At 46.3% G+C, this 15179-nt stretch overlaps 1 protein-coding gene and 1 pseudogene across 8 annotated transcripts in view; one reads left to right on the top strand and one right to left on the bottom strand.

The window, feature by feature from the left end:
* Nucleotides 1-15179, bottom strand: part of MUS81 (MUS81 structure-specific endonuclease subunit) — a 293609-nt gene that overhangs the window by 61075 nt on the left and 217355 nt on the right. The gene's annotated exons all lie outside the window — the stretch shown is intronic.
* LOC141113021 (U2 spliceosomal RNA) lies at nucleotides 8975-9079 on the top strand (annotated as a pseudogene).

The following is a 15179-nucleotide window of genomic DNA, read 5'->3' as shown; positions in this document are numbered from 1 at the left end:
GTCTGACTGTGGGCTATTACAAAACTTTTCAAACTACACTGATTCCTCATCTCACCAAGACCTTTAATGAATTATCTTCCTCTCCCCAAACAAACAAAGACTTATTAGAAGCACATATCACACTTATACCGAAACCCGGCAAAGATGAGACACTGGTATCTAATTACCGGCCTATTTCTCTCCTTAACGTTGACATGAAAATATTTGCCAAAACTCTAGCCAATCGAATTCTCCAATTCCTTCCCAACTTAATTTCACTAGACCAGGTCGGATTCATCCCTGGCAGAGAAGCCAGAGATAACACTATAAAGGCTATCAATGTCCATCACTGGCTCTCAACATCTTCCACACAAGGCTTTTTCCTATCCCTTGATGCGGAGAAGGCGTTCGACAGGGTGGCTTGGGACTACATGTCTGCAGTTCTACAGGCTATGGGATTTCCAACTCTTTTTATCCAAATGATTCTAACGCTATACGCTTCTCCCACAGCCAGAATCAGAGTTAATGGTCATCTGTCGGACGCCTTCTCCGTGTCTAATGGCACCAGGCAAGGGTGTCCGTTATCCACGATTCTTTTTGTCCTTTCCCTAGAACCCATACTGCACAAACTTAGGACCAACCCCGATATTAATGGCATCGAAATCAAGCGCAAACAATATAAACTTGCAGCATATGCAGATGACATTCTCCTCTTCCTCTCTAACCCTTTACTTTCGATCCCTAACTTATTGAAAGACTTTGCCCTCTTTCACAAACTGTCTAATCTGAAAATAAATTTCTCTAAATCTAAGGCCCTCAATATTTCCCTACCACCAGAGATAGTCTCTCTATGCAAAACTAACTTCCCTTTTAGCTGGGCACCTCACTCTCTTACATACCTAGGCATCCAAATTCCAGCCAAGTTAAATGATTTATACGATAAAAACTACTCTCCATTATTACAAGTCATAAAAAACGATCTCAACAAATGGTCTTCGGGCCAATTTTCCTGGTTTGGGCGCATAGCCATTTTAAAAATGAATATACTGCCTCGTATATTATACGTTTTACAAACGGTCCCAATTAATTTACCACCAACATTCTTCAAAACGTACAAAAAACTTTGCAGAAACTTTATTTGGGCCCGCAAACCTCCTAGAATCAGCTGGGACAGAATGACTCTTCCAAAACTTAAAGGTGGACTAGGCTTACCTGATATACATAAATATTATACAGCATGCCATCTCACTAGAGTAATTGATTGGCACATACACACACACTCGAAAGATTGGATCGCTTTGGAAGACTCATGTGACAATATCCCTTTATCCAATATCCCATGGCTTAACAATAAGGTCATTCCTAGAGTTTATTCAAATCACCCGCTCATAGGACCTACCTTACATAGCTTCAAAACTGCGTGTCAATCCCTCACACTAACTCCTACACCAGGCCCAATGACTCCCCTGACGAACAACCCCGACTTTCCACCGGGAGTCACGAGAAACAACACTACAAACCATACCACTGAATACCCGCTGAGAGCCCATCACTTCTTCGACAAAGGTTCTTGTATTCCATTTTCGGCTCTATCTGCACAGTACCCAGACAGAAACATTTCCCTTTTCCATTTCCTACAAATAAGACATTTCCTAAAGGGCAATTCACTCACATCGCAATGGTCCAGAGAATTACACCCTATCGAATCACTATGCTCTATGACATGCCCCCAAAACCACTTAATTTCTACTGTATATTCCATGCTATATGGGGAAATCAATCACAAAGACAACCCAACTAATCAGAAATGGGAAAGTGAACTTCAAATTGACCTTTCCCCTGAAGACTGGGAAAACATATACGAGCATACCCACAAAGGCTCCATAAACATTTCCGCGCAAGAAAACAATTTCAAACTGTACTCAAGATGGTACCCGACTCCGGAACGAATCCATAGCTTTAATCCTCACATTTCACCTTTATGCTGGAGATGTAACTCTGAAGTGGGTACTCTCCTCCATATTTGGTGGGAATGCTCGCTTATTAAACCATTCTGGGAACAGGTACACAGCTTGATATCTCAAATAACCACATACACACTGGACCCGTCAGCAGCACAGTTTTTACTACATCACACAACCCTGCCACAATCCACATACAGGAAGTCCTTAGCACTTCACCTCGTAAACGCTGCCAAACAATGTGTCCCTCTATTTTGGAGAAAGATCAACCCACCCAAAATTTCCGACTGGTTAAAGCGCATAGATAAGATAGCAGAAATGGAAGACCTAATTCATCAGGCCAACGACAATCCCACAAAATTTCGCAAAACTTGGGCATGTTGGCTACACTTTCGAGAATCCTCGGAATTCCAAACACTTCTCCTCGACCCGCCCCACAGACACACAAGGGGACTTAATGGTTCCATTACATAAAAGTGCTGAATTGAGATAAAATCCGAAGACCCACGAGATATACCCGAGTCTTGGCCGTACCAGTTTAGACCCACTCTTTTTGAGTTCTGCACATAACGGGTAATTACCCCCTAATTCACCTCTTTTTCTCATACCCTCAACATGAAAGGAAGGAGAACTAATCACACCTCTACCACTAAAAGTTCTAACCTCCCTCCCTCACAATTTAGAGTGTAACCGTCAACACTACCATCTTCCCCCTCCCCACTTTCTACCCATACCTCATTGTAGCTATAAAAATTATAATCCTAAAACAATACTTACGAGACTCCTCGATAATGTCTATGTGTCCAACACTAAAACGCCTTATAATTAGCAATCACCACCTCACCCCCCTTGCACAGTTTGTTCCCAAGTAGGGTGCTTGGGTTGGGTGAGGTATAACGTTGGTCCACATGACAAACATGGGCCACTATATGCAAAAACAAAAAATAGCCACTTATTACTACATCCAAATTATCTTGGAGAAACTGGAACTCCCAGACCACACAGAAATGTTTCAAGAGTTTTTCTTCAATGACTTAGATAAACATGTTCTTTACCACTGTTCTTGTAAGGGCATACATGGTTAACTATAATTCTACTCCATACTGAGATAGTTCTGAAATGCTCAATGTCTAAACTTATGATCGAATGTAAATGCTCCATTTATGTGCATGATAACATTCTGTATCACCTGTTATTTTGTGTTATTTTATCTTACTCAATAAAAATTTTATGAGAAAAAAAAAAAAAAAAGAAAACTGGCTACAAGGGCGAGTTCAGAGGGTGGTGATAAATGGGGAGTACTCGGAATGGTCAGGGGTGGGTAGTGGGGTTCCCCAGGGTTCTGTGCTGGGACCAATCCTAATTAATTTGTTCATAAACGATCTAGAGGATGGGATAAACAGTTCAATCTCTGTATTTGCAGACGATACTAAGCTAAGCAGGACAATAACTTCTCCGCAGGACGTGGAAACCTTGCAAAAAGACCTGAACAAATTAATGGTGTGGGAGACTACATGGCAAATGAGGTTCAATGTAGAAAAATGTAAAATAATGCATTTGGGTGGCAAAAATATGAATGCAATCTATACACTGGGGGGAGAACCTCTGGGGGAATCTAGGATGGAAAAGGACCTGGGGGTCCTAGTAGATGATCGGCTCAGCAATGGCATGCAATGCCAAGCTGCTGCTAACAAAGCAAACAGAATATTGGCATGCATTAAAAGGGGGATCAACTCCAGAGATAAAACGATAATTCTCCCGCTCTACAAGACTCTGGTCCGGCCGCACCTAGAGTATGCGGTCCAGTTCTGGGCACCAGTCCTCAGGAAGGATGTACTGGAAATGGAGCGAGTACAAAGAAGGGCAACAAAGCTAATAAAGGGTCTGGAGGATCTTAGTTATGAGGAAAGGTTGCAAGCACTGAACTTTTTCTCTCTGGAGAAGAGACGCTTGAGAGGGGATATGATTTCAATTTACAAATACCGGGCTGGTGACCCCACAATAGGGTTAAAACTTTTTCGCAGAAGAGAGTTTAACAAGACTCGTGGCCACTCATTAAAATTAGAAGAAAAGAGGTTTAACCTAAAACTACGTAGAGGGTTCTTTACTGTAAGAGCGGCAAGGATGTGGAATTCCCTTCCACAGGCGGTGGTCTCAGCGGGGAGCATTGATAGCTTCAAGAAACTATTAGATAAGCACCTGAATGACCGCAACATACAGGGATATACAATGTAATACTGACACATAATCACACACATAGGTTGGACTTGACTGACTTGTGTCTTTTTTCAACCTCACCTACTATGTAACTATATAAAAAATGGCAGGATCTACTACAGGAACGGCCCCCTTTTTTTCTTAAAGCAGAACTTAACTCCCTAAATGGAGTTTGTTCCATTCAAACCCTCCCCTCCTCCACAATCATAAATGTAAAGTAGTGCGTGTACAGCTTGTATAACAGTGTGAATTTGTTGTCCCCTCAAAATAACTCAACACACAGCCATTTTGTTGTCCGCTGGCAACAAAAGTAAGTACACCCCTATGTGAAAATGTCCAAATTGGGCAAAATTAGCCATTTTCCCTCCCCAATGTCATGTGACTCGTTAGTGTTACAAGGTCTCAGGTGGGAATGGGGAGCAGGTGTGTTAAATTTAGTGTTATCGCTCTCACTCTCTCATACTGGTCACTGGAAGTTCAACATGCCACCTCATGGCAAAAATCTCATTGCCGTAGAGGTTGAAGGGGTGGGGGGCAACGCTGTATCCTGGACTAGGCCAACAAGGACCAGGCCTAGGGCAGCACGGAAGTAGTTTAGTGTAGCGCCAGTCTTATGGGGCGGACTGGGCTGAGAGTCAAATTAGTCTAGCGCCCCCATAAAGCGGCCGCACTGCTTCCGGTATGCGGGCGGCTGGTATTCTGCAACTGTGGGGAGGGGGGGTGTTGGGCGCTGCTTCTCATTTTGACTGTCCTATCATCCAGGACCACAGACCTTCCTTATTGTGCTATATGTTTATGTTTTCTGCTGCACCATTGGCATGGTTATATCTTCTTAGTCCTCTCCATAAAATGATCAGAAATTTGTGCTTAATGTAGAACTATAGGCAACACTTTTTTTTTTCATTTTGGATAGAATAAGGGAGGGTTATAGCCCCTGTCAGTTTATTTTTTACCATCCCAGTCCCATTGCAGAGGTTTCCCTTCACTTCCTGCCCCATAGCCAAACAGGAAGTGAGAGCATATCTATGCAAATTAAGGGAATCCACCTCCCCAGGCCCTCAGAACTAGTGTACAAACTCAAAAATTTCAGGGCGGGTCTTAAACAGCAAGGGGTGTGGCCTTGACAGGAAGGGGTAAGTCATATTTAAATTAGAGGGTACACGAGTTTAGTCAGGCTTAGGGCAGCACAAAACCTAAATACACTACTGGTGGGGGGGTCAGCCTGTCAGTGCTCAGACAATAGGCCGCACACTGCATCAAATTGGTCTGCATGGCTGTCGTCCCAGAAGGAAGCCTCTTCTAAAGATGATGCACAAGAAAGCCTGCAAACAGTTTGCTGAAGACAAGCAGACTAAGGACATGGATTACTGGAACCATGCCCTGTGGTCTGATGAGACCAAGATAAACGTATTTGGTTCAGATGGTGTCAAGTGTGTGTGGCGGCAACCAGGTGAGGAGTACAAAGACAAGTGTGTTTTGCTTACAGTCAAACATTGTGGTGGGAATGTCATTGTCTGGGGCTGCATGAGTGCAGCTGTAACTGGAGAGCTACAGTTCATTGCAGGAACTATGAATGCCAACATGTACTGTGACATACTGAAGCAAAGCATGATCCCCTCCCTTCGAAGACTGGGCTGCAGGGCAGGGATGTACCTAGACCATTTGTCACCTGAGGTGGATCCTATATCTGGCACCCCCCCAACTTTAAAATGTAAAAACACCCCACTGTGCCCCCTGCATACCTTTGCATCCCCCAATATCCCTTTGTCACTACTTTATACCACCTCTCCACAACTGGACCCCTTTACATTACACAGCCCCCCCCGCACCTCTGGACCCTTTTGCATTACACAACCCCCTGCACCTCTGGACCCTTTTACATTACACAATCCCTGCACCTCTGGACCTCTTTACATTACACAACCCCCTCTGGATCCATTTTTATCACACAACCCCCTCTGGATCCATTTATATCACACAGCCCCCTCTGGACCCCTTTACATCACATAGCACCCTGCACGTCTGGATCCTTTTACATCACACAGACGGAATGGTTGAAATGATTGTAAACCTCAGACATGAAATCTGAACAAAGCATATCCCTCTACAGCAGGGGTCTCAAACTGGCGGCCCTCCAGCTGTTGCAAAACTACAAGTCCCATAAGGCATTGCAAGGTTGATAGTTACAAGCATTGTTCCCACAGGCAGAGGCATGATGGGACTTGTAGTTTTGCAACAGCTGGAGGGCCGCCAGTTTGAGACCCCTGCTCTACAGTGTGCACTTGTCTCAATTAAGAGCACTAAGTGTCAATTCTGTCTGCTGCTTCGTCCTCTGCTATCCGCATGAGTCACTTCTGCCAATTTTCCTGACACCAAGAGAAAAATGGTGATGGCGGAGGGACCTCCAGCCGAATGACATCCTCATCTCTGTTTCTGTGAGCTGTCTAGAGCGGGAAGTGTCTCTTACCTCCAATCAGCTCTCAGAACTCTCCTCACTGAGCTCTGCAGAGTGTAACTTCAGCTCTCTGCCCCCTTTTTTATGAACTCTCAGCCAAGCTCTAAAATTCAGCAATTTGAAAGGATGTAGGAGGATTTGTTTAATCTCTTGTGTATCACTTCAATGGGTATATGAAATGGCTTACAACCATTTAAGCATGGCCAGGATAACTGAAACCGAAATTATACTCTCCATCAGAACCTGGGTCTTAACAGCCAAGTTGTCAAAGCCAACGAATGAGAAGCAGGGTGGAAGATTTATCCTTGAGATAACAAATCTGGCAGAGGCTAAGAAGTCTAACAGACTAACAAGGTTGGCATGCCACACTCTCTAGGGCCAATACAGAGCAATGAGAATGACTGGAATGCCCTTGGCTTTGATCCTTGAATGATAAAGATAAAAATATTAGCAAAGAAAAAGCATTTTTCAGGGTATAATGATCCCATGGTGCCACCAGGTCCCGCTTTCTGGGTAAAAATCTGTCTAGTTCTTGTTGAACTGGAGAGCTAGCAGATCTATCTCCAGCGTCCCACAATGCAGCTATTCATCCTGGAACACCTGCTGATGGAAAAACCATCACCCCAGGTCAAAACTTTCTGCTGAGAAAATCTGCCTGCAATTTCTGCACCCCAAAAATGTGCAGTGTGGAAACTTTACCCAGGAAAGGCTCTATCTCCATTGCTGCCACAACACTTCTAGTGCCCTGATGATGGATGTAAACCACACCCGGGGCATTGTCCAGTTAAATCTGGATCGTATGAAGAAGGAGGGGGGAGTCTTGTAAAGTAACAACTGACAAATTGCTCAAAACTCTCATTTATTGATTTTTCCTGTGACCAAAATCCCTGAACAGAAACCTAGTATAGAACATTGCTAAAACCCAGAAGACTGGCATCTGTTGTGACCATCCTTCAGACAGATTCAGTTAAGGATAGATTTCAACTGGTCAGTGGTCTGATGGGTCACTGGCAGATCCAAAGTAGTTATAGACCACTGCTTAACAAATTCCATCTTAAAGGGGAACACTTACAACACATATCTCAGGTAGGGTCCAGAACCCACCAGGGTGCTTCCCATCCATATTCGAGGATTACTTCGAACAGTGGGTATAGTGGAAACATCTTTGCAGCTGTATTGGCTCTGAAAGACCCAAGGTTGATGACAGCAGGCTGATCCTCCAAAAAAAAGGTAGGTAGTGCGTACTACATATATAGGCACTAAAACTACCTCTTGGAGGTCTAAGGTGACGATAGACTGTGGGGCCTCAAAAACATGAGAGATAGACTGTGATAACTCTAGGTCTGTGTCAGAGATGGTAACTGCAACTGGTGACTTGGCCCATAAAGTCTTGTGTGATTGCAGAAGAGGCCCCTGATGGCAGGGTAGGGGAACCAGCCTCACCTGGCAGAGCTAAGAGAGACTCCAATGAAGTAAACCCTATACCCATATGGTCACTGGATTCCAGATGTCAGAGCCATTAGAGGGCACAGAGTAAATGAGTATGAGAGTGGCTAGTGAGTCTTCAGAGATAGCGCAGCTGAGGCAATGACAAGCGCTCTTTTACCAGAGAGCACCACAAACAGACCACTATTGGATCTGAAACGCAGCATTCAAGCGGAACTTAGTTCCTCAGTTCCCCAAAGTCACTTCCAGGCTAGCCCTGCAATCTCTTGTCCAGAGGGTTCCAGGTACAGCACTCAATAGCTAGGCTGAGGAGAGGCTAATCCGAACAGCCGAAATGTAGTGATCAGCTCAAAAGTGGTGTAGTGAGGAATCTTGATTGAATTCAATTTGAGGAAGAAAAATAATTGAAGTGAAAAGCTAGCAAAAAACTTGTCAGACTTTCTTCAGCAGAGCAGAAGAAAAGACATCTATCCTCTTATGAACTAGCAAAAAATCTAACACATGCTGGGTAGAGAAGTTTGCCATGTAGTCCAAATCCTCCTGTAGGTGATAGTAGAACCTGACAGTGTATGACTTCCTGTGTCCCTCAAGGGATGAGAAAGAAACTAAGCTTCTTTACCAGCTGATCCTAACTAAAGTACTGTAAAACACAAATGATCTCCTTTGCACTACATCCTCTATCTTTGGCAGAAAAATGTAAATAAACTGCACGTCATTGTAAGCAACCACAAAATGCAAAGTTTGCTAGCACAATTCAGATTAAGCAGCTTGTTGTGTACCATCAGCACACGTCATGAATCTGCCTCTCCCTACTTTCAAAGTCCCATTCCTAATGTCTAGATCTGTCAGTAGTCCTTAAAACGTATCCCCAGCATTACACAAGTACAGCTTCACCAAGTGCTGTACTTGTACTTGTATCGCTTCTCGGCCTTTTGGCTAAGATCAAGTGTAGTATCTGTTCTTATCAGTTTCCAGAGGAGGCGCTGTGTCACTCTCGTTGGGGAGGGCCAGCAAATCCAATGGTGTCATAGTACCTGGAAAGGCGATACTCAGCAGGGACTATGCCGAGTTGCCCGAAAGTATACTGGGGACCGGCCAATGGTTGAGTCTGAGCCGTCTGGAAGGGTGCTCCTGGTAGGGATGGGTGCTGCATTTTGGTCTGGCCGAAGGGTCGGGTCCCTGGCCTTCTGGCCTGGATTGTGGTAGCTCTAGCTGCTGACAGTTATTTGGGTAGGAGAACGCTTACTCCCCTTTTGCTGGAGGGGGGGAGTGGCTAGTATCCATTTACCCAAATGTGAAACTGGAAGGGGTGATGGGAGTGACGGTGGAGCCTTCGGGGCAAGGGCTCTCACCAAGATTCCTGAACCTCATGCCTTTTCTGTCTGCGGTGGGGGCTGCCGTGGTCTAGGCTGTGGGCCAGGGTAGGTCTTGAAAGCCTATGGAGTAGTGCCCCTGGAGTGGCAGTCCAGGGGTGCCATAAGATCACTGTGAGTGGCAGTCACTTTGATTTTGGGCACCACGGTCACTGCACCATAACACAGCTTTTTTTGCACCTGCCTCTTGGGCCGGGCCTTTTGGCTAGGACCAGAGGAATTTTTTATTCCTGGCCGGAGGGCCTGGTCATTGTGTTACACAACGGCCACTTCTTTTCACTCTCCTCTTCACTATCCCTTCCCCACTTTTTTATTTCTTTTTTTTTAAATCCTGTGTTGTCACGTCTTGTTTTACACGTTTGTCCCACTGTGTGCTGTGATGAGTAAGGATGCAGGTCCTCGGTCCAGCCCTGAAAGTCTTGGGAAGGGGTGGACATGGCCTTTTGGCTTAGTTCGCCCTCTCTCATGGGGTCTCCCTTCGGGGGAGCCCCACCTAGTACTTGGGTGGGTCCTGTCTCGGCAGGCCCTCCAGAGAACGGGGTCTGTCTGGTTTCGGCCAGATGGACCATTGTAAGTACCTTTGTCCCCGCAGGAGCCTAACGCCCCGGGGGATCAGGGAATTGGCACGTCTTGTGTACCCGTGGCACTTTTTTGTGAACACTCTTTATGTGTGTGCACATTTTTTTATGCACCGGGTGAAGTTTTTGGGTGTGTTTTGCACGCCATAGGCTTTCAAAAAAAAAAAAAAAAAACTTGTACTGTGGAGTGAGCCACACTGCTGTGGTGGCTACAAATCCCAATAAAATCCTGACTGGGGGTTGCTGATGACAGCACAGCTGTGACAGCAGGAACTCTGCGGTATACAGCCATTATGTGCTTAAGTAATAACAATTGTAAAATTTTAGATCTAGTGCTACACCTAAAGCTGGCCATACACTAATTGAAATTGAAATTAAGTCGATCCCCAAGGGACTAACCAAATTCTGATCAGTGTGTAGGCTCCCCTGCTCGACAGAAGTGAATTTTTTATTTGACTTCTGTTGAAGGGACATGTTGGGAACTTTTCCATTGGCTGCAGCTGCTGATCGGTGCATTCTGCATAAAATGTTCGGGTGGGAAGGATTCCTCCATCCATAAAAACAAGGTGCTGCTGGCTGAGAAACAGACGTACACATAGGGGTTGATTTACTAACAAGGCTGTTCACTTTGCAAAGTGTATGTTAGTGAATAAGGTGAAATGGTTTTAACTTTAAAGTGGTAGTAAACAGCTGAACCCCCCCCCCCCAAAAAAAAAAAAAACCTGCAAGACAATAGCATAATTACTTACCTTAGAACGAAGCCTCTGCAGCGGCGCCTGGTCACTGCTGAGGGAGCCGACATGTTCCCTCTGTGTTTAATCCGGGTTCGCGGGCTCTGGTGCTGTAAGTGGCCAGAATGCATGTGCGCTGGAGCCCTGTTTTCCAGCAAGGAGCCGTGAAGTTTCGGCATGCTACGCCGTGCAGGTTTAAGAGATATTCATTTGGCAAGACTCATTATAGGCTTACCTGTAGGTAAAAATTACTACTAAAATCCTACTCCTTTAGTAAATCAACCCCAAAGTTTCTTGGACACTGAAAGTCATTAAGAAATGTAGGCTTTACAAGGGAAGCAAGGACTTGCACACAAAAATGTTATAGTGTGTAATATACAGGCGGTCCCCGGGTTACAAACAAGATGTGGTCTGTAGGTTTGTTCTTAAGTTGAATCTGTTTTTAAGTGTAGCTCCAGCCAAAAAAACGTTTTTTTATGCTTTTTGAATAGCATAGGGAAGGGCTAACACCCCTGTAATGTTTGTTTGGCTTTCTGTGCCCCCGTTCAGAAGATTTCACCTCACTTTCTGTCCCGATGACAATTGGATTTTGAAAATTTTAGGTTGTTGTGGAAACAAGCCTTGGTAATAAAGCATCAGTGGAGGTACCTTTTTCCCATAATAACTCTAACAGGAGTGAATTTCCCTTCCTAGGGGTAGATTTCCTCTCACTTCCTGTTGTCTCCCTCCGTTTGTAAGTAGGAGTCGTTTGTAAGTCGGATGCTTGTAACTAGGGTACCGCCTGTATTTTTCAGGCAAAAAATAGGAGCTGCTGTTGCTGATCTATTTTTAAAGTGATTTAAGGACTTTATCCTTATCCTATCATCTAATATGCACATACTTGTCCCCAACTCATGGTGTAGTAAAACCTGTATCAGAATAACAGACCTGAAACATGCACCTTTAAAGTGTAAGTTCACCTTTACAGAAAATCTGTAAGGTGAACTTACACTGAACCCCCTCCCCACCTCCCACCCCCATCCTGCTAACCTGGAGTCCGGCGATCACCCGCACTGATAGCTCATATCGCCGCTGTACTGGCATGGAGATTTGCTCCTAAACGTACCTCCTGACGAGGTACGTTTTGGAGATAAACGTCTTCAGGCCTGCCTGGCCTCCCGCCCAACGTCATATGACGTAGTCGACTTTGAGCGGTGATATCTGAATGATGTTACAGTTACAAGCATCATTCAGATATCTTCTTTTAGAGCCTGCAATTCCCTTCACCATAAAAACAATCGTAGCAGCTGTTCAGCTGCTTCATCATACAGATATACAAGGGCCAAAAAAAAAAAAAGTTATTTATAAATGACTCCTCAGCTATGGAATAGAGTCGAATTTAAAAAAAGGCTGCCATGGTGCACCTGTATCCTCCGCCCGCACCTAAATGCCAGAGGCTCATGCACCAGGGCTAAACATTAAGTGTGCATGAGGCCTTACATCTGTGTTCCTGTCAGAGCCTCCCTGCCCATTTTTGTCCCCAGCAGAATCTCCCCACACAATTGTGTCCTCATCAGACTCTCCCTACATGCTTGTGTCCTCATTAACAAGCCTCCTTGCACATTCCTGTTCCCATCACAGCCACCCCCCCCACACATTTGTGTCCCCATCAGAACTCCTGTCACACGCTTGTGCTCCCCAGAGCCACCTTCCCCCATTAAAGCCCTTCCTGCCCATGTCCCAATCAGCGTCCCCACATGTGTGTTCCACATCAGAGTCCCCCCACATTTGTTTCCCTATCAGAGTCCTCCCCCCAACCCTTGTGTCCCCCCATCAGAGCCCCCTCCACACTTATGTCCCCCATAAGAGCCCCCTCCACACTTATGTCCCCCATCAGAGCCCCCTCCACACTTATGTCCCCCATCAGAGCCCCCTCCACACTTGTATCCCCATCAGTGCCCCCTCCACACTTGTATCCCCCATCAGAGCCCCCTCCACACTTGTATCCCCCATCAGAGCCCCCTCCACACTTATGTCCCCCATCAGAGCCCCCTCCACACTTATGTCCCCCATCAGAGCCCCCTCCACACTTATGTCCCCCATCAGAGCCCCCTCCACACTTGTATCCCCATCAGTGCCCCCTCCACACTTGTATCCCCCATCAGAGCCCCCTCCACACTTGTATCCCCCATCAGAGCCCCCTCCACACTTGTATCCCCATCAGTGCCCCCTCCACACTTGTATCCCCCATCAGAGCCCCCTCTACACTTGTGTCCCCCATCAGAGCCCCCTTCACACTTGTATTCCCCATCAGAACCCCCTCCACACTTGTGTCCCCCATCAGAGCCCCCTCCACACTTGTGTCCCCATCAGAGCCCCCTCTACACTTGTATCCCTCATCAGACCTCCCCTGAACATCTACATCTCTATCAGAGCCACCCTACACACAGTTTTGTCCCCATCAGAGCCCCCCCTACATCTGTTTTCTCCTTCACAGCCCTACAGTTTCTTCCTCCTCTATACTTGTGTGCCCAGCACATTCCTTTCCCCATCACCACCTCCTATTCCCCCCCTCCGTAGATCAGTGTGTTTAGTGCTGCTTTTCTGAAGGTCTTGCACTAGAGCAAACCAACTACATTTCCTGGGTCCCGCCCCTCTTTTACACAGACACGCTGTTACAGTGAAAAATCACACTGAATCTAACTACAAGGCAGGAGCTGGGAGGTGCAGCAGTTCTGCACTGAAATAACATGGGTTATTGGCTTACTCGAGTCGCGGGACTTGTGCAGGGGTGTGCAACCCCTTCAATGCCTGTCAGAAGGCAGAGCAAGCCCTGCAACTCAAGCAGAGTCTGTCCCTGCAGTAAGTCTAATGACTGAAGCTGCAGGCCGGACAAAACATCCTAGCGGCGGGCCGGATGTGGCCCGCGGGTCATACTTTGGAGACCCCTGCCGCTCTCTGATGCTTCTCCCGGCTCGCCCTTGCGATCGGCGAACCGGAGAAGGAACCGACTGGCGCCGGATTTTGACCTTAGAGATTTCCAGCGGCCCAGATTGTCCCCGGAGTCTCTAAGATCGTTCAAGGGATGGGTGCGATGTTATGTCACGCCCGGCCTCTGCATTTGAAAAAATGGCTGCGAAGCCAGGACATTTTTTAATTTTTTTTTTATTTCAGGCTTCTCAGCCTAGAAGTGAGATCTGGGGACTTATTAACCCCAGATCTCACTGTAAATAGGACCTGTCACGCACTATTCCTATTACAAGGGATGTTTACATTCCTTGTAATAGGAATAAAAGTGATCAAAAAATTATTTTTTAAAAGAAAGCATCAAACTAGAAAAATAAAAGTAAAATTAACCACTTGCCGACCGCCGCACGACTATATACGTCGGCAGAATGGCACGGGCAGGCAAAAGGACTTACAGGTACGTCCTTGCCTGCCCGCGGGTGGGGGGTCCGATCGGACCCCCCCCCCGGTGCCTGCGGCGGTCGGCAAATCTCCCACGGCGATCGGTGGTGAGGGGGAGGCCATCCATTCGTGGCCCCCCCCTCGCGATCGCTCCCAGCCAATGGGATCATTTCCCTGCCTCTGTATTGTACACAAAGGCAGAGGAAATGATGTCATCTCTCCTCGGCTCGGTATTTTCCGTTCCGGGCCGAGGAGAGAAGACTGCAATGTGAGTGCACCAACACACACACACACAGTAGAACATGCCAGGCACACAAAACACCCCGATCCCCCCCCCCCCGTCACAAACTGACACCAAGCTGTTTTTTTTTTTTTTTTTTTTTTCTGATTACTGTATTGGTGTCAGTTTGTGACAGTTACAGTGTTAGGACAGTGAGTGTTAGGCCCCCTTTAGGTCTAGGATACCCCCCTAACCCCCCCTAATAAAGTTTTAACCCCTTGATCACCCCCTGTCACCAGTGTCGCTAAGCGATCATTTTTCTGATCGCTGTATTAGTGTCGCTGGTGACGCTAGTTAGTGAGGTAAATATTTAGGTTCGCCGTCAGCGTTTTATAGCGACAGGGACCCCCATATACTACCGAATAAATGTTTTAACCCCTTGATTGCCCCCTAGTTAACCCTTTCACCACTAATCACTGTATAACCGTTACGGGTGACGCTGGTTAGTTTGTTTATTTTTTATAGTGTCAGGGCACCCGCCGTTTATTACCGAATAAAGATTTAGCCCCCTGATCGCCCGGCGGTGATATGCGTCGCCCCAGGCAGCGTCAGATTAGCGCTAGTACCGCTAACACCCACGCACGCAGCATACGCCTCCCTTAGTGGTATAGTATCTGTACAGATCAATATCTGATCCGATCAGATCTATACTAGCGTCCCCAGCAGTTTAGGGTTCCCAAAAATGCAGTGTTAGCGGGATCAGCCCAGATACCTGCTAGCACCTGCATTTTGCCCCTCCGCCCGGCTCGGCCCAGCCCACCCAAGTGCAGTA

The sequence above is a fragment of the Aquarana catesbeiana genome, linkage group LG11 (genome assembly GCF_042186555.1).
Source record: "Aquarana catesbeiana isolate 2022-GZ linkage group LG11, ASM4218655v1, whole genome shotgun sequence".
NCBI lineage: Eukaryota > Metazoa > Chordata > Amphibia > Anura > Ranidae > Aquarana > Aquarana catesbeiana.
Note: the sequence above shows the minus strand (reverse complement) of the source record. Positions and strands in the feature narration are given on the sequence as shown.